Raw genomic sequence first — 22,815 nt, 5'->3', positions numbered from 1 at the left:
CGGCCGGGCTGCGCCTAGGGCCGCGTGGGCGGGCAGGGCCGATGCCCAAGGGACCGCGGGCCCCGGGCCCTGAAGCCTCCGGGGCCACGTCCCTGTGAGCGACGTGCGGGATCTTGGGCGGGGCGCCAAGCGCCGAAGGGTTTGCTGGGTCACGGCCGCCCTGGGCTGGGAGGTGGTCGCCAAACCCTCCGCCGCCGCCCGATACCCGAGACCTCCGTTGCCCCTGCCTGGGCGGGCGAGGGGGCCCTGCCGGGGCGGGCCGGCCGCCAGGCTGGCGTTAAGGCGCCAGCGCCAGCGAAACTGGGCCTCAAGAGGCCGCCCGCGGCCCCCCGCCCCCGTCTACGGCCATACCACCCTGAACGCGCCCGATCTCGTCTGATCTCGGAAGCTAAGCAGGGTCGGGCCTGGTTAGTACTTGGATGGGAGACCGCCTGGGAATACCGGGTGCTGTAGGCTTTTTGCCTCCCGCTCCGCCCGCCTTCTCCTTTACTCGCCCGCGGCGGGGGCCGCCGGCTCCGCCCCCGCCGGGCCCCGCTGCAGGCCCCACCTCCTCAGGCCCCTCCCACCACGGCGCGCGCCGGCGGGGTCGCTCCCCGCCGGCCCGGCCGGCCAGGCGGCCAGAAGGCGGCCCTGGAAGGCAGGCGCACCCCAGACGCTCCCGGGGTGGCTGGCCCGGACCCAGACTCCGCCGCGGGCCCAGTTGCCGTCCTTTCGGCCCGCGAGCCCCTCGACCTGCACCTGGCCGCCCCCACCGGCGCCCAGCCCCGGCGCCGCCACCTGTGTGCCGGTGTGTCCCTCCACAGCTCCCTCCGACAAAAGCCCCCCCCCACCCCGCCCCTCTGGCGTGTCACCGCGGCCGGGTGCGGGAGCGGGATCGAGGGCAGGGGCCGCTTCCCCGGGCCTGCCGGCCACCAGGGGCGGGGTCCTGAGCTCGGCGGGGGGTGTGGGGGCAAGGGTGGCCTTGCCGGGGCTGAGGGGCCGTGGCGACTCAATGGTGGCTCCCGGTGGCTTCGGGCCAGCTGCTGTCGGGCAGGAGGGCCGGCCCGGGCTGCGGCCGGGCTGCGCCTAGGGCCGCGTGGGCGGGCAGGGCCGATGCCCAAGGGACCGCGGGCCCCGGGCCCTGAAGCCTCCGGGGCCACGTCCCTGTGAGCGACGTGCGGGATCTTGGGCGGGGCGCCAAGCGCCGAAGGGTTTGCTGGGTCACGGCCGCCCTGGGCTGGGAGGTGGTCGCCAAACCCTCCGCCGCCGCCCGATACCCGAGACCTCCGTTGCCCCTGCCTGGGCGGGCGAGGGGGCCCTGCCGGGGCGGGCCGGCCGCCAGGCTGGCGTTAAGGCGCCAGCGCCAGCGAAACTGGGCCTCAAGAGGCCGCCCGCGGCCCCCCGCCCCCGTCTACGGCCATACCACCCTGAACGCGCCCGATCTCGTCTGATCTCGGAAGCTAAGCAGGGTCGGGCCTGGTTAGTACTTGGATGGGAGACCGCCTGGGAATACCGGGTGCTGTAGGCTTTTTGCCTCCCGCTCCGCCCGCCTTCTCCTTTACTCGCCCGCGGCGGGGGCCGCCGGCTCCGCCCCCGCCGGGCCCCGCTGCAGGCCCCACCTCCTCAGGCCCCTCCCACCACGGCGCGCGCCGGCGGGGTCGCTCCCCGCCGGCCCGGCCGGCCAGGCGGCCAGAAGGCGGCCCTGGAAGGCAGGCGCACCCCAGACGCTCCCGGGGTGGCTGGCCCGGACCCAGACTCCGCCGCGGGCCCAGTTGCCGTCCTTTCGGCCCGCGAGCCCCTCGACCTGCACCTGGCCGCCCCCACCGGCGCCCAGCCCCGGCGCCGCCACCTGTGTGCCGGTGTGTCCCTCCACAGCTCCCTCCGACAAAAGCCCCCCCCCCACCCCGCCCCTCTGGCGTGTCACCGCGGCCGGGTGCGGGAGCGGGATCGAGGGCAGGGGCCGCTTCCCCGGGCCTGCCGGCCACCAGGGGCGGGGTCCTGAGCTCGGCGGGGGGTGTGGGGGCAAGGGTGGCCTTGCCGGGGCTGAGGGGCCGTGGCGACTCAATGGTGGCTCCCGGTGGCTTCGGGCCAGCTGCTGTCGGGCAGGAGGGCCGGCCCGGGCTGCGGCCGGGCTGCGCCTAGGGCCGCGTGGGCGGGCAGGGCCGATGCCCAAGGGACCGCGGGCCCCGGGCCCTGAAGCCTCCGGGGCCACGTCCCTGTGAGCGACGTGCGGGATCTTGGGCGGGGCGCCAAGCGCCGAAGGGTTTGCTGGGTCACGGCCGCCCTGGGCTGGGAGGTGGTCGCCAAACCCTCCGCCGCCGCCCGATACCCGAGACCTCCGTTGCCCCTGCCTGGGCGGGCGAGGGGGCCCTGCCGGGGCGGGCCGGCCGCCAGGCTGGCGTTAAGGCGCCAGCGCCAGCGAAACTGGGCCTCAAGAGGCCGCCCGCGGCCCCCCCGCCCCCGTCTACGGCCATACCACCCTGAACGCGCCCGATCTCGTCTGATCTCGGAAGCTAAGCAGGGTCGGGCCTGGTTAGTACTTGGATGGGAGACCGCCTGGGAATACCGGGTGCTGTAGGCTTTTTGCCTCCCGCTCCGCCCGCCTTCTCCTTTACTCGCCCGCGGCGGGGGCCGCCGGCTCCGCCCCCGCCGGGCCCCGCTGCAGGCCCCACCTCCTCAGGCCCCTCCCACCACGGCGCGCGCCGGCGGGGTCGCTCCCCGCCGGCCCGGCCGGGCCAGGCGGCCAGAAGGCGGCCCTGGAAGGCAGGCGCACCCCAGACGCTCCCGGGGTGGCTGGCCCGGACCCAGACTCCGCCGCGGGCCCAGTTGCCGTCCTTTCGGCCCGCGAGCCCCTCGACCTGCACCTGGCCGCCCCCACCGGCGCCCAGCCCCCGGCGCCGCCACCTGTGTGCCGGTGTGTCCCTCCACAGCTCCCTCCGACAAAAGCCCCCCCCCACCCCGCCCCTCTGGCGTGTCACCGCGGCCGGGTGCGGGAGCGGGATCGAGGGCAGGGGCCGCTTCCCCGGGCCTGCCGGCCACCAGGGGCGGGGTCCTGAGCTCGGCGGGGGGTGTGGGGGCAAGGGTGGCCTTGCCGGGGCTGAGGGGCCGTGGCGACTCATTGGTGGCTCCCGGTGGCTTCGGGCCAGCTGCTGTCGGGCAGGAGGGCCGGCCCGGGCTGCGGCCGGGCTGCGCCTAGGGCCGCGTGGGCGGGCAGGGCCGATGCCCAAGGGACCGCGGGCCCCGGGCCCTGAAGCCTCCGGGGCCACGTCCCTGTGAGCGACGTGCGGGATCTTGGGCGGGGCGCCAAGCGCCGAAGGGTTTGCTGGGTCACGGCCGCCCTGGGCTGGGAGGTGGTCGCCAAACCCTCCGCCGCCGCCCGATACCCGAGACCTCCGTTGCCCCTGCCTGGGCGGGCGAGGGGGCCCTGCCGGGGCGGGCCGGCCGCCAGGCTGGCGTTAAGGCGCCAGCGCCAGCGAAACTGGGCCTCAAGAGGCCGCCCGCGGCCCCCCGCCCCCGTCTACGGCCATACCACCCTGAACGCGCCCGATCTCGTCTGATCTCGGAAGCTAAGCAGGGTCGGGCCTGGTTAGTACTTGGATGGGAGACCGCCTGGGAATACCGGGTGCTGTAGGCTTTTTGCCTCCCGCTCCGCCCGCCTTCTCCTTTACTCGCCCGCGGCGGGGGCCGCCGGCTCCGCCCCCGCCGGGCCCCGCTGCAGGCCCCACCTCCTCAGGCCCCTCCCACCACGGCGCGCGCCGGCGGGGTCGCTCCCCGCCGGCCCGGCCGGCCAGGCGGCCAGAAGGCGGCCCTGGAAGGCAGGCGCACCCCAGACGCTCCCGGGGTGGCTGGCCCGGACCCAGACTCCGCCAGCGGGCCCAGTTGCCGTCCTTTCGGCCCGCGAGCCCCTCGACCTGCACCTGGCCGCCCCCACCGGCGCCCAGCCCCGGCGCCGCCACCTGTGTGCCGGTGTGTCCCTCCACAGCTCCCTCCGACAAAAGCCCCCCCCCACCCCGCCCCTCTGGCGTGTCACCGCGGCCGGGTGCGGGAGCGGGATCGAGGGCAGGGGCCGCTTCCCCGGGCCTGCCGGCCACCAGGGGCGGGGTCCTGAGCTCGGCGGGGGGTGTGGGGGCAAGGGTGGCCTTGCCGGGGCTGAGGGGCCGTGGCGACTCAATGGTGGCTCCCGGTGGCTTCGGGCCAGCTGCTGTCGGGCAGGAGGGCCGGCCCGGGCTGCGGCCGGGCTGCGCCTAGGGCCGCGTGGGCGGGCAGGGCCGATGCCCAAGGGACCGCGGGCCCCGGGCCCTGAAGCCTCCGGGGCCACGTCCCTGTGAGCGACGTGCGGGATCTTGGGCGGGGCGCCAAGCGCCGAAGGGTTTGCTGGGTCACGGCCGCCCTGGGCTGGGAGGTGGTCGCCAAACCCTCCGCCGCCGCCCGATACCCGAGACCTCCGTTGCCCCTGCCTGGGCGGGCGAGGGGGCCCTGCCGGGGCGGGCCGGCCGCCAGGCTGGCGTTAAGGCGCCAGCGCCAGCGAAACTGGGCCTCAAGAGGCCGCCCGCGGCCCCCCGCCCCCGTCTACGGCCATACCACCCTGAACGCGCCCGATCTCGTCTGATCTCGGAAGCTAAGCAGGGTCGGGCCTGGTTAGTACTTGGATGGGAGACCGCCTGGGAATACCGGGTGCTGTAGGCTTTTTGCCTCCCGCTCCGCCCGCCTTCTCCTTTACTCGCCCGCGGCGGGGGGCCGCCGGCTCCGCCCCCGCCGGGCCCCGCTGCAGGCCCCACCTCCTCAGGCCCCTCCCACCACGGCGCGCGCCGGCGGGGTCGCTCCCCGCCGGCCCGGCCGGCCAGGCGGCCAGAAGGCGGCCCTGGAAGGCAGGCGCACCCCAGACGCTCCCGGGGTGGCTGGCCCGGACCCAGACTCCGCCGCGGGCCCAGTTGCCGTCCTTTCGGCCCGCGAGCCCCTCGACCTGCACCTGGCCGCCCCCACCGGCGCCCAGCCCCGGCGCCGCCACCTGTGTGCCGGTGTGTCCCTCCACAGCTCCCTCTGACAAAAGCCCCCCCCCACCCCGCCCCTCTGGCGTGTCACCGCGGCCGGGTGCGGGAGCGGGATCGAGGGCAGGGGCCGCTTCCCCGGGCCTGCCGGCCACCAGGGGCGGGGTCCTGAGCTCGGCGGGGGGTGTGGGGGCAAGGGTGGCCTTGCCGGGGCTGAGGGGCCGTGGCGACTCAATGGTGGCTCCCGTGGCTTCGGGCCAGCTGCTGTCGGGCAGGAGGGCCGGCCCGGGCTGCGGCCGGGCTGCGCCTAGGGCCGCGTGGGCGGGCAGGGCCGATGCCCAAGGGACCGCGGGCCCCGGGCCCTGAAGCCTCCGGGGCCACGTCCCTGTGAGCGACGTGCGGGATCTTGGGCGGGGCGCCAAGCGCCGAAGGGTTTGCTGGGTCACGGCCGCCCTGGGCTGGGAGGTGGTCGCCAAACCCTCCGCCGCCGCCCGATACCCGAGACCTCCGTTGCCCCTGCCTGGGCGGGCGAGGGGGCCCTGCCGGGGCGGGCCGGCCGCCAGGCTGGCGTTAAGGCGCCAGCGCCAGCGAAACTGGGCCTCAAGAGGCCGCCCGCGGCCCCCCGCCCCCGTCTACGGCCATACCACCCTGAACGCGCCCGATCTCGTCTGATCTCGGAAGCTAAGCAGGGTCGGGCCTGGTTAGTACTTGGATGGGAGACCGCCTGGGAATACCGGGTGCTGTAGGCTTTTTGCCTCCCGCTCCGCCCGCCTTCTCCTTTACTCGCCCGCGGCGGGGGCCGCCGGCTCCGCCCCCGCCGGGCCCCGCTGCAGGCCCCACCTCCTCAGGCCCCTCCCACCACGGCGCGCGCCGGCGGGGGTCGCTCCCCGCCGGCCCGGCCGGCCAGGCGGCCAGAAGGCGGCCCTGGAAGGCAGGCGCACCCCAGACGCTCCCGGGGTGGCTGGCCCGGACCCAGACTCCGCCGCGGGCCCAGTTGCCGTCCTTTCGGCCCGCGAGCCCCTCGACCTGCACCTGGCCCGCCCCCACCGGCGCCAGCCCCGGCGCCGCCACCTGTGTGCCGGTGTGTCCCTCCACAGCTCCCTCCGACAAAAGCCCCCCCCCACCCCGCCCCTCTGGCGTGTCACCGCGGCCGGGTGCGGGAGGCGGGATCGAGGGCAGGGGCCGCTTCCCCGGGCCTGCCGGCCACCAGGGGCGGGGGTCCTGAGCTCGGCGGGGGGTGTGGGGGCAAGGGTGGCCTTGCCGGGGCTGAGGGGCCGTGGCGACTCATTGGTGGCTCCCGGTGGCTTCGGGCCAGCTGCTGTCGGGCAGGAGGGCCGGCCCGGGCTGCGGCCTGGGCTGCGCCTAGGGCCGCGTGGGCGGGCAGGGCCGATGCCCAAGGGACCGCGGGCCCCGGGCCCTGAAGCCTCCGGGGCCACGTCCCTGTGAGCGACGTGCGGGATCTTGGGCGGGGGGCCCAAGCGCCGAAGGGTTTGCTGGGTCACGGGCCGCCCTGGGCTGGGAGGTGGTCGCCAAACCCTCCGCCGCCGCCCGATACCCGAGACCTCCGTTGCCCCTGCCTGGCGGGCGAGGGGGCCCTGCCGGGGCGGGCCGGCCGCCAGGCTGGCGTTAAGGCGCCAGCGCCAGCGAAACTGGGCCTCAAGAGGCCGCCCGCGGCCCCCCGCCCCCGTCTACGGCCATACCACCCTGAACGCGCCCGATCTCGTCTGATCTCGGAAGCTAAGCAGGGTCGGGCCTGGTTAGTACTTGGATGGAGACCGCCTGGGAATACCGGGTGCTGTAGGCTTTTTGCCTCCCGCTCCCGCCCGCCTTCTCTTTACTCGCCCGCGGCGGGGGGGGCCGGCGCTCCGCCCCCGCCGAGCCCCGCTGCAGCAGTAGTCAAGGTGGGTTTACCTGCCCGAGCAGGAAGCTTGGGCGATGGCAGAAGTGGGAAGAAACTCTGAGCACAGGTTCTTGGATCCACGGAGCAGCGCATGCACATGCGATGGTGCCTACACAGCTGGCTTGCTTGTCTGTGGGGAAAGGCGAGATGGGTCAGGGCCTGGGTTCCTGAGGGGCTGAGAATCAAGGCAGGGATAGAAGAAAGGGGACAGGCCCACATCCCCTGAACCCACGCCGGCGCCCACTCACCTTTGTGGAAAATACGATTGAAAAGTGCCCGCAAGAATCTCTTCAGATGCCTCCAGAGTTGAGGCAAGAAGGGGAGGGGGGAGGCCGGGAGCAGGGTGAGCCCTGAAATCCAACCCTTGTCCGGTCACACCCCAGCAGCCCTCCCACCTCAGCCCCTTCAAGACCCCAGGGCTCCCCAAACCGCGCTGCACAGATCCTGCCCTGACCATAGTCACCATGTTGATCCCCACGTTGAGCAAGATGAAGCTGACCGGGATCAGAAGAATTGAGTATCCTTGCTCCTGGCATTTCCTGGGGATGGGGCCAGTGAACGGCTCGGCTCGGTAGTAGTTTCGCTCACCCATGGCCGTTGGTCCAGGACTGCCTTGGCCCTCTGCCCTCCAGTTTTAACTGGGAGCCAGACTGGGTCATAATGGGCAGGTGGTGAGGTCACAGTGAGGGAGGGGGATGAAAAGGAGGGCCCAGAGTGGCATTCCCTGGTAACCAGGGTCAGGTAAGCTGAGCCTGGACAGTCAAACAGGCCCGGTGGCCGGCATACATCCCTCGAGCGGTCATTCATTCGCTCACCGCCCGCTGACTCACTTGTTCAAATGACACATTGCGTCTCTTGGCCCCTCTTGAGACTAGGAAGACCTTGCCTCAGAGGCCTGCTGAAGGCCTGGCTGGAGTCCAGAGCCTCAGCCTTCTTCATGCCCTTCACTGGGCCTGGAGCTGACCTGCCCAGATGTGGAACCTCCCAGTTTGGAAGCAACTTCTTGTATGAGGCTCTCTGTGGACAGGGACAGCTGAGACACAGAGGAGGTGCCCAGAGACCAGGGGTTTGGAGTCTGCAGCTGCAGATGTACTTAGTGCATGGTATAGGACCAGGAGGGGCCTGCTGGCAGAACTGTGGCCACTAAACCAAAGGGACCCTCAGGCCAAGAAGGGGACACTGGCTTCTTATTGCAGGAAGCCAAGCGCAGGGACCCAGGCTGGCAGAAGGAGTGGCGCTTCCAAGCCACAGACCACCAATGTTTCCTGGACTCTGGCGCTCTTTATTCCTCTCTCCATGCCCTGCCGCCCCCTGCCCCTGCCCCCATTTGCTGCTGGTAAGTTCACTTTCCCAGTCTGGCTCCCGTGCAGAGAGGGCCTGGAGGCCGAGGTGGAAGGTAGCAGCGAGTTGGCCCGCGCTTGGCCCTCCTGCGGTTGCCGCTTCAGCACCAGACTGTCATACACCTGGTAGTTGGCATTGCCTCCCGGGTTCCGGCTGAGTGGCATGAAGGTGGGCGGGGGTGGAGGGTGCTCGGTAGCCTGGACGTCGGGCAGGAGGTGAGAGGGGCGGAGGAGCAGCGCTGAGCTGGGAGCCGGGGCCCGCTGGTCCAAGGCCTCGGCCAGTACCGTGAGGGAGGCGGAGGTGGCCACAGGGCGCCGCAAGGGCAGGATCTCAGCCCATTCGGCCGCCGGGTGCCGCACCTCGTGGGGATCGCGGGAGTAATCCAAGTGTCCCGTGGAGGGATGCAGGCTGCGGTTGGACTCGCTGTGAGCACAGCTGGGGAGGCTACGTCTGTGGGCCGGTGGGGTGTCGCGCTACCAGGCGTCGGGCCGGTAGACCCGAGGCAACAGAGCGGATGGAGGCTCAGAGCCCTCCAGACCCAGACTCCGCCATGGGCCCAGTTGCCGTCCTTTCGGCCCGCGAGCCCCTCGACCTGCACCTGGCCGCCCCCACCGGCGCCCAGCCCCGGCGCCGCCACCTGTGTGCCGGTATGTCCCTCCACAGCTCCCTCCGTCAAAAGCCCCCCCCCACCCCGCCCCTCTGGCGTGTCACCGCGGCCGGGTGCGGGAGCGGGATCGAGGGCAGGGGCCGCTTCCCCGGGCCTGCCGGCCACCAGGGGCGGGGTCCTGAGCTCGGCGGGGGGTGTGGGGGCAAGGGTGGCCTTGCCGGGGCTGAGGGGCCGTGGCGACTCAATGGTGGCTCCCGGTGGCTTCGGGCCAGCTGCTGTCGGGCAGGAGGGCCGGCCCGGGCTGCGGCCGGGCTGCGCCTAGGGCCGCGTGGGCGGGCAGGGCCGATGCCCAAGGGACCGCGGGCCCCGGGCCCTGAAGCCTCCGGGGCCACGTCCCTGTGAGCGACGTGCGGGATCTTGGGCGGGGCGCCAAGCGCCGAAGGGTTTGCTGGGTCACGGCCGCCCTGGGCTGGGAGGTGGTCGCCAAACCCTCCGCCGCCGCCCGATACCCGAGACCTCCGTTGCCCCTGCCTGGGCGGGCGAGGGGGCCCTGCCGGGGCGGGCCGGCCGCCAGGCTGGCGTTAAGGCGCCAGCGCCAGCGAAACTGGGCCTCAAGAGGCCGCCCGCGGCCCCCCGCCCCCGTCTACGGCCATACCACCCTGAACGCGCCCGATCTCGTCTGATCTCGGAAGCTAAGCAGGGTCGGGCCTGGTTAGTACTTGGATGGGAGACCGCCTGGGAATACCGGGTGCTGTAGGCTTTTTGCCTCCCGCTCCGCCCGCCTTCTCCTTTACTCGCCCGCGGCGGGGGCCGCCGGCTCCGCCCCCGCCGGGCCCCGCTGCAGGCCCCACCTCCTCAGGCCCCTCCCACCACGGCGCGCGCCGGCGGGGTCGCTCCCCGCCGGCCCGGCCGGCCAGGCGGCCAGAAGGCGGCCCTGGAAGGCAGCCGCACCCCAGACGCTCCCGGGGTGGCTGGCCCGGACCCAGACTCCGCCGCGGGCCCAGTTGCCGTCCTTTCGGCCCGCGAGCCCCTCGACCTGCACCTGGCCGCCCCCACCGGCGCCCAGCCCCGGCGCCGCCACCTGTGTGCCGGTGTGTCCCTCCACAGCTCCCTCTGACAAAAGCCCCCCCCCACCCCGCCCCTCTGGCGTGTCACCGCGGCCGGGTGCGGGAGCGGGATCGAGGGCAGGGGCCGCTTCCCCGGGCCTGCCGGCCACCAGGGGCGGGGTCCTGAGCTCGGCGGGGGGTGTGGGGGCAAGGGTGGCCTTGCCGGGGCTGAGGGGCCGTGGCGACTCAATGGTGGCTCCCGGTGGCTTCGGGCCAGCTGCTGTCGGGCAGGAGGGCCGGCCCGGGCTGCGGCCGGGCTGCGCCTAGGGCCGCGTGGGCGGGCAGGGCCGATGCCCAAGGGACCGCGGGCCCCGGGCCCTGAAGCCTCCGGGGCCACGTCCCTGTGAGCGACGTGCGGGATCTTGGGCGGGGCGCCAAGCGCCGAAGGGTTTGCTGGGTCACGGCCGCCCTGGGCTGGGAGGTGGTCGCCAAACCCTCCGCCGCCGCCCGATACCCGAGACCTCCGTTGCCCCTGCCTGGGCGGGCGAGGGGGCCCTGCCGGGGCGGGCCGGCCGCCAGGCTGGCGTTAAGGCGCCAGCGCCAGCGAAACTGGGCCTCAAGAGGCCGCCCGCGGCCCCCCGCCCCCGTCTACGGCCATACCACCCTGAACGCGCCCGATCTCGTCTGATCTCGGAAGCTAAGCAGGGTCGGGCCTGGTTAGTACTTGGATGGGAGACCGCCTGGGAATACCGGGTGCTGTAGGCTTTTTGCCTCCCGCTCCGCCCGCCTTCTCCTTTACTCGCCCGCGGCGGGGGCCGCCGGCTCCGCCCCCGCCGGGCCCCGCTGCAGGCCCCACCTCCTCAGGCCCCTCCCACCACGGCGCGCGCCGGCGGGGTCGCTCCCCGCCGGCCCGGCCGGCCAGGCGGCCAGAAGGCGGCCCTGGAAGGCAGGCGCACCCCAGACGCTCCCGGGGTGGCTGGCCCGGACCCAGACTCCGCCGCGGGCCCAGTTGCCGTCCTTTCGGCCCGCGAGCCCCTCGACCTGCACCTGGCCGCCCCCACCGGCGCCCAGCCCCGGCGCCGCCACCTGTGTGCCGGTGTGTCCCTCCACAGCTCCCTCCGACAAAAGCCCCCCCCCACCCCGCCCCTCTGGCGTGTCACCGCGGCCGGGTGCGGGAGCGGGATCGAGGGCAGGGGCCGCTTCCCCGGGCCTGCCGGCCACCAGGGGCGGGGTCCTGAGCTCGGCGGGGGGTGTGGGGGCAAGGGTGGCCTTGCCGGGGCTGAGGGGCCGTGGCGACTCATTGGTGGCTCCCGGTGGCTTCGGGCCAGCTGCTGTCGGGCAGGAGGGCCGGCCCGGGCTGCGGCCGGGCTGCGCCTAGGGCCGCGTGGGCGGGCAGGGCCGATGCCCAAGGGACCGCGGGCCCCGGGCCCTGAAGCCTCCGGGGCCACGTCCCTGTGAGCGACGTGCGGGATCTTGGGCGGGGCGCCAAGCGCCGAAGGGTTTGCTGGGTCACGGCCGCCCTGGGCTGGGAGGTGGTCGCCAAACCCTCCGCCGCCGCCCGATACCCGAGACCTCCGTTGCCCCTGCCTGGGCGGGCGAGGGGGCCCTGCCGGGGCGGGCCGGCCGCCAGGCTGGCGTTAAGGCGCCAGCGCCAGCGAAACTGGGCCTCAAGAGGCCGCCCGCGGCCCCCCGCCCCCGTCTACGGCCATACCACCCTGAACGCGCCCGATCTCGTCTGATCTCGGAAGCTAAGCAGGGTCGGGCCTGGTTAGTACTTGGATGGGAGACCGCCTGGGAATACCGGGTGCTGTAGGCTTTTTGCCTCCCGCTCCGCCCGCCTTCTCCTTTACTCGCCCGCGGCGGGGGCCGCCGGCTCCGCCCCCGCCGGGCCCCGCTGCAGGCCCCACCTCCTCAGGCCCCTCCCACCACGGCGCGCGCCGGCGGGGTCGCTCCCCGCCGGCCCGGCCGGCCAGGCGGCCAGAAGGCGGCCCTGGAAGGCAGCCGCACCCCAGACGCTCCCGGGGTGGCTGGCCCGGACCCAGACTCCGCCGCGGGCCCAGTTGCCGTCCTTTCGGCCCGCGAGCCCCTCGACCTGCACCTGGCCGCCCCCACCGGCGCCCAACCCCGGCGCCGCCACCTGTGTGCCGGTGTGTCCCTCCACAGCTCCCTCCGACAAAAGCCCCCCCCCACCCCGCCCCTCTGGCGTGTCACCGCGGCCGGGTGCGGGAGCGGGATCGAGGGCAGGGGCCGCTTCCCCGGGCCTGCCGGCCACCAGGGGCGGGGTCCTGAGCTCGGCGGGGGGTGTGGGGGCAAGGGTGGCCTTGCCGGGGCTGAGGGGCCGTGGCGACTCAATGGTGGCTCCCGGTGGCTTCGGGCCAGCTGCTGTCGGGCAGGAGGGCCGGCCCGGGCTGCGGCCGGGCTGCGCCTAGGGCCGCGTGGGCGGGCAGGGCCGATGCCCAAGGGACCGCGGGCCCCGGGCCCTGAAGCCTCCGGGGCCACGTCCCTGTGAGCGACGTGCGGGATCTTGGGCGGGGCGCCAAGCGCCGAAGGGTTTGCTGGGTCACGGCCGCCCTGGGCTGGGAGGTGGTCGCCAAACCCTCCGCCGCCGCCCGATACCCGAGACCTCCGTTGCCCCTGCCTGGGCGGGCGAGGGGGCCCTGCCGGGGCGGGCCGGCCGCCAGGCTGGCGTTAAGGCGCCAGCGCCAGCGAAACTGGGCCTCAAGAGGCCGCCCGCGGCCCCCCGCCCCCGTCTACGGCCATACCACCCTGAACGCGCCCGATCTCGTCTGATCTCGGAAGCTAAGCAGGGTCGGGCCTGGTTAGTACTTGGATGGGAGACCGCCTGGGAATACCGGGTGCTGTAGGCTTTTTGCCTCCCGCTCCGCCCGCCTTCTCCTTTACTCGCCCGCGGCGGGGGCCGCCGGCTCCGCCCCCGCCGGGCCCCGCTGCAGGCCCCACCTCCTCAGGCCCCTCCCACCACGGCGCGCGCCGGCGGGGTCGCTCCCCGCCGGCCCGGCCGGCCAGGCGGCCAGAAGGCGGCCCTGGAAGGCAGGCGCACCCCAGACGCTCCCGGGGTGGCTGGCCCGGACCCAGACTCCGCCGCGGGCCCAGTTGCCGTCCTTTCGGCCCGCGAGCCCCTCGACCTGCACCTGGCCGCCCCCACCGGCGCCCAGCCCCGGCGCCGCCACCTGTGTGCCGGTGTGTCCCTCCACAGCTCCCTCCGACAAAAGCCCCCCCCCACCCCGCCCCTCTGGCGTGTCACCGCGGCCGGGTGCGGGAGCGGGATCGAGGGCAGGGGCCGCTTCCCCGGGCCTGCCGGCCACCAGGGGCGGGGTCCTGAGCTCGGCGGGGGGTGTGGGGGCAAGGGTGGCCTTGCCGGGGCTGAGGGGCCGTGGCGACTCATTGGTGGCTCCCGGTGGCTTCGGGCCAGCTGCTGTCGGGCAGGAGGGCCGGCCCGGGCTGCGGCCGGGCTGCGCCTAGGGCCGCGTGGGCGGGCAGGGCCGATGCCCAAGGGACCGCGGGCCCCGGGCCCTGAAGCCTCCGGGGCCACGTCCCTGTGAGCGACGTGCGGGATCTTGGGCGGGGCGCCAAGCGCCGAAGGGTTTGCTGGGTCACGGCCGCCCTGGGCTGGGAGGTGGTCGCCAAACCCTCCGCCGCCGCCCGATACCCGAGACCTCCGTTGCCCCTGCCTGGGCGGGCGAGGGGGCCCTGCCGGGGCGGGCCGGCCGCCAGGCTGGCGTTAAGGCGCCAGCGCCAGCGAAACTGGGCCTCAAGAGGCCGCCCGCGGCCCCCCGCCCCCGTCTACGGCCATACCACCCTGAACGCGCCCGATCTCGTCTGATCTCGGAAGCTAAGCAGGGTCGGGCCTGGTTAGTACTTGGATGGGAGACCGCCTGGGAATACCGGGTGCTGTAGGCTTTTTGCCTCCCGCTCCGCCCGCCTTCTCCTTTACTCGCCCGCGGCGGGGGCCGCCGGCTCCGCCCCCGCCGGGCCCCGCTGCAGGCCCCACCTCCTCAGGCCCCTCCCACCACGGCGCGCGCCGGCGGGGTCGCTCCCCGCCGGCCCGGCCGGCCAGGCGGCCAGAAGGCGGCCCTGGAAGGCAGCCGCACCCCAGACGCTCCCGGGGTGGCTGGCCCGGACCCAGACTCCGCCGCGGGCCCAGTTGCCGTCCTTTCGGCCCGCGAGCCCCTCGACCTGCACCTGGCCGCCCCCACCGGCGCCCAACCCCGGCGCCGCCACCTGTGTGCCGGTGTGTCCCTCCACAGCTCCCTCCGACAAAAGCCCCCCCCCACCCCGCCCCTCTGGCGTGTCACCGCGGCCGGGTGCGGGAGCGGGATCGAGGGCAGGGGCCGCTTCCCCGGGCCTGCCGGCCACCAGGGGCGGGGTCCTGAGCTCGGCGGGGGGTGTGGGGGCAAGGGTGGCCTTGCCGGGGCTGAGGGGCCGTGGCGACTCAATGGTGGCTCCCGGTGGCTTCGGGCCAGCTGCTGTCGGGCAGGAGGGCCGGCCCGGGCTGCGGCCGGGCTGCGCCTAGGGCCGCGTGGGCGGGCAGGGCCGATGCCCAAGGGACCGCGGGCCCCGGGCCCTGAAGCCTCCGGGGCCACGTCCCTGTGAGCGACGTGCGGGATCTTGGGCGGGGCGCCAAGCGCCGAAGGGTTTGCTGGGTCACGGCCGCCCTGGGCTGGGAGGTGGTCGCCAAACCCTCCGCCGCCGCCCGATACCCGAGACCTCCGTTGCCCCTGCCTGGGCGGGCGAGGGGGCCCTGCCGGGGCGGGCCGGCCGCCAGGCTGGCGTTAAGGCGCCAGCGCCAGCGAAACTGGGCCTCAAGAGGCCGCCCGCGGCCCCCCGCCCCCGTCTACGGCCATACCACCCTGAACGCGCCCGATCTCGTCTGATCTCGGAAGCTAAGCAGGGTCGGGCCTGGTTAGTACTTGGATGGGAGACCGCCTGGGAATACCGGGTGCTGTAGGCTTTTTGCCTCCCGCTCCGCCCGCCTTCTCCTTTACTCGCCCGCGGCGGGGGCCGCCGGCTCCGCCCCCGCCGGGCCCCGCTGCAGGCCCCACCTCCTCAGGCCCCTCCCACCACGGCGCGCGCCGGCGGGGTCGCTCCCCGCCGGCCCGGCCGGCCAGGCGGCCAGAAGGCGGCCCTGGAAGGCAGGCGCACCCCAGACGCTCCCGGGGTGGCTGGCCCGGACCCAGACTCCGCCGCGGGCCCAGTTGCCGTCCTTTCGGCCCGCGAGCCCCTCGACCTGCACCTGGCCGCCCCCACCGGCGCCCAGCCCCGGCGCCGCCACCTGTGTGCCGGTGTGTCCCTCCACAGCTCCCTCTGACAAAAGCCCCCCCCCACCCCGCCCCTCTGGCGTGTCACCGCGGCCGGGTGCGGGAGCGGGATCGAGGGCAGGGGCCGCTTCCCCGGGCCTGCCGGCCACCAGGGGCGGGGTCCTGAGCTCGGCGGGGGGTGTGGGGGCAAGGGTGGCCTTGCCGGGGCTGAGGGGCCGTGGCGACTCAATGGTGGCTCCCGGTGGCTTCGGGCCAGCTGCTGTCGGGCAGGAGGGCCGGCCCGGGCTGCGGCCGGGCTGCGCCTAGGGCCGCGTGGGCGGGCAGGGCCGATGCCCAAGGGACCGCGGGCCCCGGGCCCTGAAGCCTCCGGGGCCACGTCCCTGTGAGCGACGTGCGGGATCTTGGGCGGGGCGCCAAGCGCCGAAGGGTTTGCTGGGTCACGGCCGCCCTGGGCTGGGAGGTGGTCGCCAAACCCTCCGCCGCCGCCCGATACCCGAGACCTCCGTTGCCCCTGCCTGGGCGGGCGAGGGGGCCCTGCCGGGGCGGGCCGGCCGCCAGGCTGGCGTTAAGGCGCCAGCGCCAGCGAAACTGGGCCTCAAGAGGCCGCCCGCGGCCCCCCGCCCCCGTCTACGGCCATACCACCCTGAACGCGCCCGATCTCGTCTGATCTCGGAAGCTAAGCAGGGTCGGGCCTGGTTAGTACTTGGATGGGAGACCGCCTGGGAATACCGGGTGCTGTAGGCTTTTTGCCTCCCGCTCCGCCCGCCTTCTCCTTTACTCGCCCGCGGCGGGGGCCGCCGGCTCCGCCCCCGCCGGGCCCCGCTGCAGGCCCCACCTCCTCAGGCCCCTCCCACCACGGCGCGCGCCGGCGGGGTCGCTCCCCGCCGGCCCGGCCGGCCAGGCGGCCAGAAGGCGGCCCTGGAAGGCAGGCGCACCCCAGACGCTCCCGGGGTGGCTGGCCCGGACCCAGACTCCGCCGCGGGCCCAGTTGCCGTCCTTTCGGCCCGCGAGCCCCTCGACCTGCACCTGGCCGCCCCCACCGGCGCCCAGCCCCGGCGCCGCCACCTGTGTGCCGGTGTGTCCCTCCACAGCTCCCTCCGACAAAAGCCCCCCCCCACCCCGCCCCTCTGGCGTGTCACCGCGGCCGGGTGCGGGAGCGGGATCGAGGGCAGGGGCCGCTTCCCCGGGCCTGCCGGCCACCAGGGGCGGGGTCCTGAGCTCGGCGGGGGGTGTGGGGGCAAGGGTGGCCTTGCCGGGGCTGAGGGGCCGTGGCGACTCATTGGTGGCTCCCGGTGGCTTCGGGCCAGCTGCTGTCGGGCAGGAGGGCCGGCCCGGGCTGCGGCCGGGCTGCGCCTAGGGCCGCGTGGGCGGGCAGGGCCGATGCCCAAGGGACCGCGGGCCCCGGGCCCTGAAGCCTCCGGGGCCACGTCCCTGTGAGCGACGTGCGGGATCTTGGGCGGGGCGCCAAGCGCCGAAGGGTTTGCTGGGTCACGGCCGCCCTGGGCTGGGAGGTGGTCGCCAAACCCTCCGCCGCCGCCCGATACCCGAGACCTCCGTTGCCCCTGCCTGGGCGGGCGAGGGGGCCCTGCCGGGGCGGGCCGGCCGCCAGGCTGGCGTTAAGGCGCCAGCGCCAGCGAAACTGGGCCTCAAGAGGCCGCCCGCGGCCCCCCGCCCCCGTCTACGGCCATACCACCCTGAACGCGCCCGATCTCGTCTGATCTCGGAAGCTAAGCAGGGTCGGGCCTGGTTAGTACTTGGATGGGAGACCGCCTGGGAATACCGGGTGCTGTAGGCTTTTTGCCTCCCGCTCCGCCCGCCTTCTCCTTTACTCGCCCGCGGCGGGGGCCGCCGGCTCCGCCCCCGCCGGGCCCCGCTGCAGGCCCCACCTCCTCAGGCCCCTCCCACCACGGCGCGCGCCGGCGGGGTCGCTCCCCGCCGGCCCGGCCGGCCAGGCGGCCAGAAGGCGGCCCTGGAAGGCAGCCGCACCCCAGACGCTCCCGGGGTGGCTGGCCCGGACCCAGACTCCGCCGCGGGCCCAGTTGCCGTCCTTTCGGCCCGCGAGCCCCTCGACCTGCACCTGGCCGCCCCCACCGGCGCCCAACCCCGGCGCCGCCACCTGTGTGCCGGTGTGTCCCTCCACAGCTCCCTCCGACAAAAGCCCCCCCCCACCCCGCCCCTCTGGCGTGTCACCGCGGCCGGGTGCGGGAGCGGGATCGAGGGCAGGGGCCGCTTCCCCGGGCCTGCCGGCCACCAGGGGCGGGGTCCTGAGCTCGGCGGGGGGTGTGGGGGCAAGGGTGGCCTTGCCGGGGCTGAGGGGCCGTGGCGACTCAATGGTGGCTCCCGGTGGCTTCGGGCCAGCTGCTGTCGGGCAGGAGGGCCGGCCCGGGCTGCGGCCGGGCTGCGCCTAGGGCCGCGTGGGCGGGCAGGGCCGATGCCCAAGGGACCGCGGGCCCCGGGCCCTGAAGCCTCCGGGGCCACGTCCCTGTGAGCGACGTGCGGGATCTTGGGCGGGGCGCCAAGCGCCGAAGGGTTTGCTGGGTCACGGCCGCCCTGGGCTGGGAGGTGGTCGCCAAACCCTCCGCCGCCGCCCGATACCCGAGACCTCCGTTGCCCCTGCCTGGGCGGGCGAGGGGGCCCTGCCGGGGCGGGCCGGCCGCCAGGCTGGCGTTAAGGCGCCAGCGCCAGCGAAACTGGGCCTCAAGAGGCCGCCCGCGGCCCCCCGCCCCCGTCTACGGCCATACCACCCTGAACGCGCCCGATCTCGTCTGATCTCGGAAGCTAAGCAGGGTCGGGCCTGGTTAGTACTTGGATGCGAGACCGCCTGGGAATACCGGGTGCTGTAGGCTTTTTGCCTCCCGCTCCGCCCGCCTTCTCCTTTACTCGCCCGCGGCGGGGGCCGCCGGCTCCGCCCCCGCCGGGCCCCGCTGCAGGCCCCACCTCCTCAGGCCCCTCCCACCACGGCGCGCGCCGGCGGGGTCGCTCCCCGCCGGCCCGGCCGGCCAGGCGGCCAGAAGGCGGCCCTGGAAGGCAGGCGCACCCCAGACGCTCCCGGGGTGGCTGGCCCGGACCCAGACTCCGCCGCGGGCCCAGTTGCCGTCCTTTCGGCCCGCGAGCCCCTCGACCTGCACCTGGCCGCCCCCACCGGCGCCCAGCCCCGGCGCCGCCACCTGTGTGCCGGTGTGTCCCTCCACAGCTCCCTCTGACAAAAGCCCCCCCCCACCCCGCCCCTCTGGCGTGTCACCGCGGCCGGGTGCGGGAGCGGGATCGAGGGCAGGGGCCGCTTCCCCGGGCCTGCCGGCCACCAGGGGCGGGGTCCTGAGCTCGGCGGGGGGTGTGGGGGCAAGGGTGGCCTTGCCGGGGCTGAGGGGCCGTGGCGACTCAATGGTGGCTCCCGGTGGCTTCGGGCCAGCTGCTGTCGGGCAGGAGGGCCGGCCCGGGCTGCGGCCGGGCTGCGCCTAGGGCCGCGTGGGCGGGCAGGGCCGATGCCCAAGGGACCGCGGGCCCCGGGCCCTGAAGCCTCCGGGGCCACGTCCCTGTGAGCGACGTGCGGGATCTTGGGCGGGGCGCCAAGCGCCGAAGGGTTTGCTGGGTCACGGCCGCCCTGGGCTGGGAGGTGGTCGCCAAACCCTCCGCCGCCGCCCGATACCCGAGACCTCCGTTGCCCCTGCCTGGGCGGGCGAGGGGGCCCTGCCGGGGCGGGCCGGCCGCCAGGCTGGCGTTAAGGCGCCAGCGCCAGCGAAACTGGGCCTCAAGAGGCCGCCCGCGGCCCCCCGCCCCCGTCTACGGCCATACCACCCTGAACGCGCCCGATCTCGTCTGATCTCGGAAGCTAAGCAGGGTCGGGCCTGGTTAGTACTTGGATGGGAGACCGCCTGGGAATACCGGGTGCTGTAGGCTTTTTGCCTCCCGCTCCGCCCGCCTTCTCCTTTACTCGCCCGCGGCGGGGTCGCCGGCTCCGCCCCCGCCGGGCCCCGCTGCAGGCCCCACCTCCTCAGGCCCCTCCCACCACGGCGCGCGCCGGCGGGGTCGCTCCCCGCCGGCCCGGCCGGCCAGGCGGCCAGAAGGCGGCCCTGGAAGGCAGCCGCACCCCAGACGCTCCCGGGGTGGCTGGCCCGGACCCAGACTCCGCCGCGGGCCCAGTTGCCGTCCTTTCGGCCCGCGAGCCCCTCGACCTGCACCTGGCCGCCCCCACCGGCGCCCAACCCCGGCGCCGCCACCTGTGTGCCGGTGTGTCCCTCCACAGCTCCCTCCGACAAAAGCCCCCCCCCACCCCGCCCCTCTGGCGTGTCACCGCGGCCGGGTGCGGGAGCGGGATCGAGGGCAGGGGCCGCTTCCCCGGGCCTGCCGGCCACCAGGGGCGGGGTCCTGAGCTCGGCGGGGGGTGTGGGGGCAAGGGTGGCCTTGCCGGGGCTGAGGGGCCGTGGCGACTCAATGGTGGCTCCCGGTGGCTTCGGGCCAGCTGCTGTCGGGCAGGAGGGCCGGCCCGGGCTGCGGCCGGGCTGCGCCTAGGGCCGCGTGGGCGGGCAGGGCCGATGCCCAAGGGACCGCGGGCCCCGGGCCCTGAAGCCTCCGGGGCCACGTCCCTGTGAGCGACGTGCGGGATCTTGGGCGGGGCGCCAAGCGCCGAAGGGTTTGCTGGGTCACGGCCGCCCTGGGCTGGGAGGTGGTCGCCAAACCCTCCGCCGCCGCCCGATACCCGAGACCTCCGTTGCCCCTGCCTGGGCGGGCGAGGGGGCCCTGCCGGGGCGGGCCGGCCGCCAGGCTGGCGTTAAGGCGCCAGCGCCAGCGAAACTGGGCCTCAAGAGGCCGCCCGCGGCCCCCCGCCCCCGTCTACGGCCATACCACCCTGAACGCGCCCGATCTCGTCTGATCTCGGAAGCTAAGCAGGGTCGGGCCTGGTTAGTACTTGGATGGGAGACCGCCTGGGAATACCGGGTGCTGTAGGCTTTTTGCCTCCCGCTCCGCCCGCCTTCTCCTTTACTCGCCCGCGGCGGGGGCCGCCGGCTCCGCCCCCGCCGGGCCCCGCTGCAGGCCCCACCTCCTCAGGCCCCTCCCACCACGGCGCGCGCCGGCGGGGTCGCTCCCCGCCGGCCCGGCCGGCCAGGCGGCCAGAAGGCGGCCCTGGAAGGCAGGCGCACCCCAGACGCTCCCGGGGTGGCTGGCCCGGACCCAGACTCCGCCGCGGGCCCAGTTGCCGTCCTTTCGGCCCGCGAGCCCCTCGACCTGCACCTGGCCGCCCCCACCGGCGCCCAGCCCCGGCGCCGCCACCTGTGTGCCGGTGTGTCCCTCCACAGCTCCCTCCGACAAAAGCCCCCCCCCACCCCGCCCCTCTGGCGTGTCACCGCGGCCGGGTGCGGGAGCGGGATCGAGGGCAGGGGCCGCTTCCCCGGGCCTGCCGGCCACCAGGGGCGGGGTCCTGAGCTCGGCGGGGGGTGTGGGGGCAAGGGTGGCCTTGCCGGGGCTGAGGGGCCGTGGCGACTCATTGGTGGCTCCCGGTGGCTTCGGGCCAGCTGCTGTCGGGCAGGAGGGCCGGCCCGGGCTGCGGCCGGGCTGCGCCTAGGGCCGCGTGGGCGGGCAGGGCCGATGCCCAAGGGACCGCGGGCCCCGGGCCCTGAAGCCTCCGGGGCCACGTCCCTGTGAGCGACGTGCGGGATCTTGGGCGGGGCGCCAAGCGCCGAAGGGTTTGCTGGGTCACGGCCGCCCTGGGCTGGGAGGTGGTCGCCAAACCCTCCGCCGCCGCCCGATACCCGAGACCTCCGTTGCCCCTGCCTGGGCGGGCGAGGGGGCCCTGCCGGGGCGGGCCGGCCGCCAGGCTGGCGTTAAGGCGCCAGCGCCAGCGAAACTGGGCCTCAAGAGGCCGCCCGCGGCCCCCCGCCCCCGTCTACGGCCATACCACCCTGAACGCGCCCGATCTCGTCTGATCTCGGAAGCTAAGCAGGGTCGGGCCTGGTTAGTACTTGGATGGGAGACCGCCTGGGAATACCGGGTGCTGTAGGCTTTTTGCCTCCCGCTCCGCCCACCTTCTCCTTTACTCGCCCGCGGCGGGGGCCGCCGGCTCCGCCCCCGCCGGGCCCCGCTGCAGGCCCCACCTCCTCAGGCCCCTCCCACCACGGCGCGCGCCGGCGGGGTCGCTCCCCGCCGGCCCGGCCGGCCAGGCGGCCAGAAGGCGGCCCTGGAAGGCAGGCGCACCCCAGACGCTCCCGGGGTGGCTGGCCCGGACCCAGACTCCGCCGCGGGCCCAGTTGCCGTCCTTTCGGCCCGCGAGCCCCTCGACCTGCACCTGGCCGCCCCCACCGGCGCCCAGCCCCGGCGCCGCCACCTGTGTGCCGGTGTGTCCCTCCACAGCTCCCTCCGACAAAAGCCCCCCCCCACCCCGCCCCTCTGGCGTGTCACCGCGGCCGGGTGCGGGAGCGGGATCGAGGGCAGGGGCCGCTTCCCCGGGCCTGCCGGCCACCAGGGGCGGGGTCCTGAGCTCGGCGGGGGGTGTGGGGGCAAGGGTGGCCTTGCCGGGGCTGAGGGGCCGTGGCGACTCATTGGTGGCTCCCGGTGGCTTCGGGCCAGCTGCTGTCGGGCAGGAGGGCCGGCCCGGGCTGCGGCCGGGCTGCGCCTAGGGCCGCGTGGGCGGGCAGGGCCGATGCCCAAGGGACCGCGGGCCCCGGGCCCTGAAGCCTCCGGGGCCACGTCCCTGTGAGCGACGTGCGGGATCTTGGGCGGGGCGCCAAGCGCCGAAGGGTTTGCTGGGTCACGGCCGCCCTGGGCTGGGAGGTGGTCGCCAAACCCTCCGCCGCCGCCCGATACCCGAGACCTCCGTTGCCCCTGCCTGGGCGGGCGAGGGGGCCCTGCCGGGGCGGGCCGGCCGCCAGGCTGGCGTTAAGGCGCCAGCGCCAGCGAAACTGGGCCTCAAGAGGCCGCCCGCGGCCCCCCGCCCCCGTCTACGGCCATACCACCCTGAACGCGCCCGATCTCGTCTGATCTCGGAAGCTAAGCAGGGTCGGGCCTGGTTAGTACTTGGATGGGAGACCGCCTGGGAATACCGGGTGCTGTAGGCTTTTTGCCTCCCGCTCCGCCCGCCTTCTCCTTTACTCGCCCGCGGCGGGGGCCGCCGGCTCCGCCCCCGCCGGGCCCCGCTGCAGGCCCCACCTCCTCAGGCCCCTCCCACCACGGCGCGCGCCGGCGGGGTCGCTCCCCGCCGGCCCGGCCGGCCAGGCGGCCAGAAGGCGGCCCTGGAAGGCAGCCGCACCCCAGACGCTCCCGGGGTGGCTGGCCCGGACCCAGACTCCGCCGCGGGCCCAGTTGCCGTCCTTTCGGCCCGCGAGCCCCTCGACCTGCACCTGGCCGCCCCCACCGGCGCCCAACCCCGGCGCCGCCACCTGTGTGCCGGTGTGTCCCTCCACAGCTCCCTCCGACAAAAGCCCCCCCCCACCCCGCCCCTCTGGCGTGTCACCGCGGCCGGGTGCGGGAGCGGGATCGAGGGCAGGGGCCGCTTCCCCGGGCCTGCCGGCCACCAGGGGCGGGGTCCTGAGCTCGGCGGGGGGTGTGGGGGCAAGGGTGGCCTTGCCGGGGCTGAGGGGCCGTGGCGACTCAATGGTGGCTCCCGGTGGCTTCGGGCCAGCTGCTGTCGGGCAGGAGGGCCGGCCCGGGCTGCGGCCGGGCTGCGCCTAGGGCCGCGTGGGCGGGC

General features: G+C 75.5%; 20 non-coding genes across 20 annotated transcripts; all 20 read left to right on the top strand.

Moving 5' to 3' along the window:
• Window positions 1–337: 337 nt before the first annotated feature.
• LOC132594864 (5S ribosomal RNA) lies at window positions 338–456 on the top strand. Its single transcript, XR_009561033.1, has one exon. It is a non-coding gene; the product is annotated as a 5S ribosomal RNA (ribosomal RNA).
• A 932-nt stretch (window positions 457–1,388) lies between these two features.
• LOC132594863 (5S ribosomal RNA) lies at window positions 1,389–1,507 on the top strand. Its single transcript, XR_009561032.1, has one exon. It is a non-coding gene; the product is annotated as a 5S ribosomal RNA (ribosomal RNA).
• Window positions 1,508–2,441: 934 nt separating this feature from the next.
• LOC132594862 (5S ribosomal RNA) lies at window positions 2,442–2,560 on the top strand. The gene has a single exon (XR_009561031.1). It is a non-coding gene; the product is annotated as a 5S ribosomal RNA (ribosomal RNA).
• Window positions 2,561–3,494: 934 nt separating this feature from the next.
• LOC132594861 (5S ribosomal RNA) lies at window positions 3,495–3,613 on the top strand. The gene has a single exon (XR_009561030.1). It is a non-coding gene; the product is annotated as a 5S ribosomal RNA (ribosomal RNA).
• A 933-nt stretch (window positions 3,614–4,546) lies between these two features.
• On the top strand, window positions 4,547–4,665 carry LOC132594860 (5S ribosomal RNA). The gene has a single exon (XR_009561029.1). It is a non-coding gene; the product is annotated as a 5S ribosomal RNA (ribosomal RNA).
• Window positions 4,666–5,597: 932 nt separating this feature from the next.
• On the top strand, window positions 5,598–5,716 carry LOC132594858 (5S ribosomal RNA). The gene has a single exon (XR_009561027.1). It is a non-coding gene; the product is annotated as a 5S ribosomal RNA (ribosomal RNA).
• A 937-nt stretch (window positions 5,717–6,653) lies between these two features.
• On the top strand, window positions 6,654–6,771 carry LOC132594868 (5S ribosomal RNA). The gene has a single exon (XR_009561037.1). It is a non-coding gene; the product is annotated as a 5S ribosomal RNA (ribosomal RNA).
• Window positions 6,772–9,456: 2,685 nt separating this feature from the next.
• Window positions 9,457–9,575, top strand: LOC132594857 (5S ribosomal RNA). The gene has a single exon (XR_009561026.1). It is a non-coding gene; the product is annotated as a 5S ribosomal RNA (ribosomal RNA).
• Window positions 9,576–10,507: 932 nt separating this feature from the next.
• On the top strand, window positions 10,508–10,626 carry LOC132594856 (5S ribosomal RNA). Its single transcript, XR_009561025.1, has one exon. It is a non-coding gene; the product is annotated as a 5S ribosomal RNA (ribosomal RNA).
• Window positions 10,627–11,558: 932 nt separating this feature from the next.
• On the top strand, window positions 11,559–11,677 carry LOC132594855 (5S ribosomal RNA). The gene has a single exon (XR_009561024.1). It is a non-coding gene; the product is annotated as a 5S ribosomal RNA (ribosomal RNA).
• Window positions 11,678–12,609: 932 nt separating this feature from the next.
• Window positions 12,610–12,728, top strand: LOC132594854 (5S ribosomal RNA). The gene has a single exon (XR_009561023.1). It is a non-coding gene; the product is annotated as a 5S ribosomal RNA (ribosomal RNA).
• Window positions 12,729–13,660: 932 nt separating this feature from the next.
• LOC132594853 (5S ribosomal RNA) lies at window positions 13,661–13,779 on the top strand. Its single transcript, XR_009561022.1, has one exon. It is a non-coding gene; the product is annotated as a 5S ribosomal RNA (ribosomal RNA).
• Window positions 13,780–14,711: 932 nt separating this feature from the next.
• LOC132594852 (5S ribosomal RNA) lies at window positions 14,712–14,830 on the top strand. The gene has a single exon (XR_009561021.1). It is a non-coding gene; the product is annotated as a 5S ribosomal RNA (ribosomal RNA).
• Window positions 14,831–15,762: 932 nt separating this feature from the next.
• LOC132594851 (5S ribosomal RNA) lies at window positions 15,763–15,881 on the top strand. The gene has a single exon (XR_009561020.1). It is a non-coding gene; the product is annotated as a 5S ribosomal RNA (ribosomal RNA).
• A 932-nt stretch (window positions 15,882–16,813) lies between these two features.
• LOC132594850 (5S ribosomal RNA) lies at window positions 16,814–16,932 on the top strand. Its single transcript, XR_009561019.1, has one exon. It is a non-coding gene; the product is annotated as a 5S ribosomal RNA (ribosomal RNA).
• A 932-nt stretch (window positions 16,933–17,864) lies between these two features.
• On the top strand, window positions 17,865–17,983 carry LOC132594867 (5S ribosomal RNA). The gene has a single exon (XR_009561036.1). It is a non-coding gene; the product is annotated as a 5S ribosomal RNA (ribosomal RNA).
• Window positions 17,984–18,915: 932 nt separating this feature from the next.
• Window positions 18,916–19,034, top strand: LOC132594849 (5S ribosomal RNA). Its single transcript, XR_009561018.1, has one exon. It is a non-coding gene; the product is annotated as a 5S ribosomal RNA (ribosomal RNA).
• Window positions 19,035–19,965: 931 nt separating this feature from the next.
• LOC132594847 (5S ribosomal RNA) lies at window positions 19,966–20,084 on the top strand. Its single transcript, XR_009561016.1, has one exon. It is a non-coding gene; the product is annotated as a 5S ribosomal RNA (ribosomal RNA).
• Window positions 20,085–21,016: 932 nt separating this feature from the next.
• On the top strand, window positions 21,017–21,135 carry LOC132594846 (5S ribosomal RNA). Its single transcript, XR_009561015.1, has one exon. It is a non-coding gene; the product is annotated as a 5S ribosomal RNA (ribosomal RNA).
• A 932-nt stretch (window positions 21,136–22,067) lies between these two features.
• Window positions 22,068–22,186, top strand: LOC132594845 (5S ribosomal RNA). The gene has a single exon (XR_009561014.1). It is a non-coding gene; the product is annotated as a 5S ribosomal RNA (ribosomal RNA).
• The last annotated feature ends 629 nt before the right edge of the window (window positions 22,187–22,815 follow it).

Source organism: Globicephala melas, unplaced genomic scaffold (assembly GCF_963455315.2).
Source record: "Globicephala melas unplaced genomic scaffold, mGloMel1.2 SCAFFOLD_309, whole genome shotgun sequence".
NCBI classification, from domain to species: Eukaryota; Metazoa; Chordata; class Mammalia; order Artiodactyla; family Delphinidae; genus Globicephala; species Globicephala melas.
Note: the sequence above shows the minus strand (reverse complement) of the source record. Positions and strands in the feature narration are given on the sequence as shown.